Raw genomic sequence first — 7,815 nt, forward strand, 5'->3', positions numbered from 1 at the left:
TTTGTATAGTTGGTTGCCTAGTCACATGGCTCACTTAAATCTATTTACAACATTAAAATACAACTTTTTACAATTATTATATGATAATTTCTTAAAAATACCCTCACATAAATAATTTTTATTAAATTCTCTAGTATATAACTTATTTAAAACAACCAAATATCTAATATTATGTAGTATATAACTTATAAATTATTTTCTATAAACCCTAATCGTATCAATATATATATATATATATATATATATATATATATATATATATATATATATATATATATATATATATATATATATATATATAATTTATTTATAAGTATGTTGGAAATATCGTGTATGTGGTCTATATTAAATAAAAATCTTTGTTTTTTCTAAAGCTCAATATTTCGCCATTTATTCAATAGCTTCATTATGAGTAACTGTAAAAAACAAACATTTCAAAACACTGACACTTAGATTTACAATACTTACAGAAATTAAAAGATTATACACATAAATAAAATTGAATATTAAAATAACATTATTGCTGATGTATCTGTACATTTAATAAAATGCATGTTAAAATTTAAAATATTTTTGAGCACGTTCGTTAACAATAAATAAGATGGAACTATAGATTCTATAAACACATTACATATTCTATAAATACACAGAAAGTCTGTCTCCGACTTCTTCAAGCAATGTAGCCGTCCTTAAATTATTTTAAAGTGTTTGTTTGTCTATTTGTAGTGTAGTGTAATGTACAATTATATGTTTATGACATCTTGTTCTTGCCGGATAGGCCACAATTGACGAAATGCCCCTGAAGATGATCTAGGGATCGAAAGTACTTCGGCAAGATTTAATTAAACTGTGCTCGATATATGCCTTTTATCTGATCAAAGTTTATATTATTAATTGTTTTGTTTACTTCTTCTCTGTATTTATATGGTATTGGGTATGATTTTGTTTTAAAATCTTGTTCTTCTTTAACTTTTATACTATGGATATAATTTTGTGCAATTCTATTTTCTTTATTGACAAGTCCCTTGTGTTGCTGCAATATGGAAATGACTATTGATTTATATTCTTCAGGGCAATTTAAAACTTTTATCATATTTTCTTCTTTACAAATCACATTATTCTTCAATATGTACTCATTATTCCTTGCTTCCAATTTTACGCACTCCGCCTCGTAGGCATCCATCTGCTTAAAATTTCCATTCCTTAAATATTCACTACAATAATTATTCTTTCCATTCTTTTGGGACATATCCCTATCATCAAAATACATTTCTTCTTCATAAACATCACTATTTTCTTTTAATAATATCCTATCAACTCTTATTCCTTCTTCCACCTCATCTTTCTGCATAAATTTAATTATTTGCCCTTCCAAAGTTACCATTTTTTTTTCAAAATCTATCTTTACTTTCTTCTTTTCCAATTCATCATTTCCCATTAATATATCAACACATAAATCCTTGACAATAAATCCTTGCATATTAATTTCTTTATTAAGAATATTAATTTTAAAATTGGCTAGTTTATCAATTTCACCCAACTTCTTATTATTTGCACCAACAATTTTAATTTTTGGAATCTTTATTATATCTGATAATTTTAATGTATTAAAAATAAAATTCTCCGAGACTAAAGTACTTTCTGAACCAGTATCTATCATAATCTTAATCATTTTATTTTTGGCCAAAGCATTTATATAAATTAAATTAATAGATTCAATAATTTTCTCTTCATCTAAAAAAATAAATTCAGAAGGTTTTTCATAATAGCAATGGCCTAACTTGTAATTCAGAAAGTTTACTGCACAAAATTTTGATTATTAGAATTGTCAGATTGTATCTGACCACTTGAATCTGATGTCCTATGTCCTTCCCTACTATGACTTCTACTCACATTTTCCTGCCTTGTAGTACTTCGTTCCCTGTCTTCGCAGCTTCTATTCCTTCGAACACAATTTACCTGTCTGTTATAGTTAGGTCGCTCTGTATTTCTTCTATTGTTAAAATCTTGTCTATTATTATTAGTACTGATATTAAAATGTTGTTTATTATAATTACTGTTATTATTATTAAAATTTTGTAAATTATTACCATATCTATAATTATTATATGATTGTCTATATTGTTGATTATCATTTTTATTATATTGAAAGTTATTATTGTTTTTTCTGTTGTTATTATTACTTGTCATATTGCCTCTTTGTATTCTTTGAATAAAATTGATAAAACTATCTATTGTTTGAATATTTTGTACAGTTACGGTTTGCACAACATCAGCATCAAAATGTCTAGATACGTTTAAGACTGTTTCATCCTCTCTAAGTGGTGGTTCTAAATATTTTGCAACTGTTATCAGTTTTAATGCATAATCTACCATATTTGATTTTAAATTGTGATTATACTTTCCAAAATATAGAATTTCTCTAAACTTGGCTTGCTCTAGTTCACCCCAATAATAATTTAAAAATTTATTTTCAAATGTTTGAAAATTATCTAAATCATTCTCAATACTAGCAAACCAAGTTGCTGCATTGTCATTTAATGTCATTCTAATATAATCTTTAATATCATTAATATTATTCACAAATCTTAATTTATGTTTTAAACTATTTATGTATACTCTAGGATGCAAATTTTTTATATTACCAGAGAATTTAATCCCAGTCTCATTTGTTAAATTTAAGTAAGGTCTCCCTATGTCTCTCATTTGTGAAATATCATCTATTCCCTGTTCCACATTTCTTATTTGATTACTATTTATTTGGATATTTTGTTGTATATCGTCTAATTTTTCTTCTGTGTTTCTCCTGTCTTCGTTAATTTTTACTTCTAAGTTACATTTTTGCAACTCTATTTTCTGTTCTATATCTATCTTATTATCTTGAATAATCCTCTTTACTTCTGTCCTCTCATTGTCTATCCTTTTCTTGTAGTCATTCCGTATACTTTTTATTTCATTTGCTACTTTTTTCTCTGCAGCTTCAAGTTTTTTATCCATTTGTTTTTCTATTTGTTTTACAATTTTATTATTATTATCTTCTATTTTCTTTTCTAATTTTCTATAATTCTCTTCTAATTTCTGTTCCATTTTTTTCATGTCTTCTTTGACTTCTTTTGAATTCTCTTCCAATTTTTTTATGTCTTCTTTGATTTCTTTTGAATTCTCTTCTATTGTCTTGTTCATCTGCATCATTAATGACATCAAAGCTGCCATATTGACATTTTCCTCTCTTTCTGGATTCATTTCTGCAGTATCTTGTGGAACTTGAACTAAACTCTCCTCTTGTATAGGTTGTGTTTCTACTTCCACATCTTCTTCATTCTTTTTGCTTCTTGTACCTTTCTTTCCTTGAGACATTTTGAGACTTTACTTGTTCAAATATAATTAAAATAAAATCTATAATTTTTTCTTTCTACTGATAATTAATTTAATTATATGAGAGCACTTATCTTCCCAAACTAATTCTTTTAAATAGAGAGCCCCACGTTGGGCGCCAAATTGTTATGATGTGGTTTTTTGTTTGAATGATGAGCAATGAGTATTTTTAATAATATAATATATAGGGTTTTTATCGCGGTTCTCAAAGAATTAGCTTGTAAGTACTTTTTTAAATTATCTTTATTATAACTATTATGAAACACACATATATATCTAACCTAACCAATGTAAATTTAAAATAAACTATCTTTAAATTGATACTCTTATAAAACTAATTAAATTCTATAGACAATGTAAAATTTAAACAAACTATCTTTAAAATTGAAATTGTTATGACATTAACTAAATTATATTAACAAAATTTTGTACCTTTCTTTCACTGAATGCCTAAATGAACTGTTTTCCACTATATATATTCTAATCACCACTGAATGTCTTCGTACTTCAGTTATCCTTGTTTTTTGTGAAATTACTTTTTCCAATTATCAGCTTCTACCAATTTAAGATATAGTTTTCTTCACCAGCATTTATACACCACCAGCAAACACCATTTATATTTATTCTTCTTTTCAATATACCAATATGCAATTATTATAAGTTGATTTATACTAATCTCCAATCATAATATAATTTTAATTCCTTCCAATGTCCATCCAATATTCTTCTAATATACTTTTATAATCTTCAATAATTATTTGTGTATAATTATAAATGTGCATTAAATATATGCATAATTTTTAATCTTCATTTAACTTACTATATTAAACAATTGGACTATCTCCAACTAACTTTCATATTTCTTATTAAACTGCTTGACTGACTTACTAAAACTGTGAACAATTGACTTCACTAACTAATCTACTAACTTTCATAATAAACTGCTTGACTTCTGACTAAAAACTGCCATCTTGAATCCAAATCACGGGTATTTATATCCTTTTGGATGTTCCAGAACCATCTGGTAAGAGATCATGTTCCAATTTGTTCCATTACTTTCATATAGATGTTCTCGAAAAAAATATCTGTTCGATCCACCGCCATAATCATTATTTCGAGAATGTTCTACTGTAAACAATGGTCACACTCTGCACTCTGGAGAATTCGTTAATGTTCCATTGATAATTTTGTTGACATTTAGGCTTTTCAGATCAGAATAAACATTCAAATTAGTAACTAACACTCTAATTTAATAAAATACCCATTTCAAACAATATATTTTTATAACCCCACTTTATATTCCTAAAAATTTCCTAAAATGTCACATGGAGACAGAGTTTGTATAGTTGGTTGCCTAGTCACATGGCTCACTTAAATCTATTTACAACATTAAAATACAACTTTTTACAATTATTATATGATAATTTCTTAAAAATACCCTCACATAAATAATTTTTATTAAATTCTCTAGTATATAACTTATTTAAAACAACCAAATATCTAATATTATGTAGTATATAACTTATAAATTATTTTCTATAAACCCTAATCGTATCAATATATATATATATATATATATATATATATATATATATATATATATATATATATATATATATATATATAATTTATTTATAAGTATGTTGGAAATATCGTGTATGTGGTCTATATTAAATAAAAATCTTTGTTTTTTCTAAAGCTCAATATTTCGCCATTTATTCAATAGCTTCATTATGAGTAACTGTAAAAAACAAACATTTCAAAACACTGACACTTAGATTTACAATACTTACAGAAATTAAAAGATTATACACATAAATAAAATTGAATATTAAAATAACATTATTGCTGATGTATCTGTACATTTAATAAAATGCATGTTAAAATTTAAAATATTTTTGAGCACGTTCGTTAACAATAAATAAGATGGAACAAGTAAAAATGATTTCAAAATGCAAAAAATAACAATGTAAGAAGACGTTAGAGGAATAGTATTTCTTTAATTAATCATTAAGGCTAGTTAGTATGAATAATCATTAAGGTGAGTGTAGTTTTAAAAAATATGGCAATATATGTTGCTTAATTGCCCCGTGTCTGTTTTATAATTTAAAGTTTGTTTATTTTTGTTAATGTGGTACATCTGCAAAAATAACCTACTTTCGTAATTTTCAGTCTGTGCCAAAATACGAGCATTGTTGTAGTCTAACAGATGACCGGTATTTTTGTAGTGCTCGACAACTGCACAGGAATTTGTTACTACGCGGCAATCACTTTTATGCTGTGTGATACGTTGTTTTAGCCACTGCGATGTATGGCCAATGTAGCTTTTTTCACATCCTAGATAGGGTATTTCATATACCACATTACTCCTATATAAGGTTGGTACTGGGTCTTTAATTTTAGAAAAAAGTTGTTTGCTGTTGGTGTGCTAATTCTGTTAATTTGTAAACTATACCTCGTTTCAATTAATTGTTTCATACAATTTTAACTCTAAATGTCCAGTTTCGTAAGCTTTTTCATATTTTTAACATCATTGATTGCTACATGTCTTTGTAAGGTAACACACATTTTTAACTTCTCTATGGATGTTTGGTTTCAGATTGTTCTTTTTAGATGAACTGATGATGCTTTCTGAGCAGAAAGAAACGTCTTCAATAAATAGATGAAGTAGTCACCTTCTTTGTCTTTTATTTGTCCACTTTGACCGAAAAACCCACCACTCTTCGAGTGTACCTTAGCTTATTTTGGATTGACGGTCGTACTCCTTTTCTCGATATATATATATATATATATATATATATATATATATATATATATATATATATATATATATATATATATATATATATATATATATATATATATATATATATATATATATATATATATATATATATATATATATATATATAGATATCTAAAGCAACAAGAAATCAGGAGCCTTCTCTTTGATTGCCAAATAAGTGAATCGCAAATTTAAAACTTGCGGAAAGCTATGGAAAGATGCTATTATTACGATAATATATGTCTGCAGTTCACCGTTGAAACACTATCTTTTGCATTTTTTTAGTGGAGAAAAGGCTTGAATAACTCGAAACACTTGTTGGGCAGTGATGGCGTTCAAATTGAAAGGAAATAAATCGCCTTTTTTATTTTGACGTCTTTTCTCTGCGTAAAAATTGCAAAAGGTAGTATTTCCATAGTAAACTACAGGTGTATTCTCGGAATAAAAGTGTATTTCTAGCATCGTTCAATAGCTTTCAGTAAGTCTTGTATTTACGGTATACCTATTTCACTATCGAAAAGAAGTCTCCTCACTACTTGTTGCTTCCTATAGAGGTCGCTGACAGCGCACTTATGTAAAATATTTTATTATAATAACCGAAATAGATAGCCTTTCATTTCAGTTGTATTACAGTGTAGAACAGCCACAAGTGTTTCTGTTGAGAGTTGAATAACTTGAAACACGTGTAAAACAATGGTAGCGTTTGAACTGAACGAAAATGTAATCGTTCATTTTATTTTAACGTCTTTTCTCTACGTCAATATTGCAAAAGATAGTGTTTTAAAGGTAAGCTGTAGATATATTGTCGAAATAAATTTATATTGTTAGCGTCGTCGCTAACTTTATATTTCATAATATTTTCATAATATCAAAAATTGTTATAATGAAAATTTGTTTAAAATTAATTATATTTTAACAAACAATTATATCGTTGTAATAAAAAAAATATTTTTTGCAAATTTTTCTTAAATTACTGATACCCAACATCATTTTGATTACAATTGTGACAACTCTTTCGTTCCTATAAAAACTGATACGCAAATTGTCAGAGAACAAAATTACAAACAACATTAAAAATCAAATAAACTTTGATGAGGTAATAACCTTTTTTCTATCAGAAGAACAAAGTTCATAAAATCATATTTGTAATAAAAAATTAAATTCGGTATCGCTACTTTTAGAAAAATTTGCAATTTTTTTATTTAGGATATAATTGCATATTAAAACCTAGTTTTTAATTTCAAACAAATTTTCATAAAAAAAATTTTTAATACTGTGAAAAATAAAAGGACATATTTTTTGACATACCTCGTATAAGAGTAATAAAGTTTGATATCAGATGAATGTATCTTAGGTTTTAGGTCATGCAGATCTTTTTATTAAAAATAATTTTTTTTTCGTAAAATAAATAATAAAACAGTTTCTCTAATGATTCCGAATTACGCAGACATACTGTATACATATATGTATATATATATATATATATTTATATATATATATATATATATATATATATATATACATATATATTTATATATATATATATATATATATATATATATATATATATATATATATATATATATATAAGATTGTTAAGATAATATATGTAAAGGTAAATAATTATAATATTACAATTACATAGAAAATGTTTC

This window comes from Diabrotica undecimpunctata, chromosome 6 (assembly GCF_040954645.1).
Source record: "Diabrotica undecimpunctata isolate CICGRU chromosome 6, icDiaUnde3, whole genome shotgun sequence".
Classification (NCBI taxonomy): domain Eukaryota; kingdom Metazoa; phylum Arthropoda; class Insecta; order Coleoptera; family Chrysomelidae; genus Diabrotica; species Diabrotica undecimpunctata.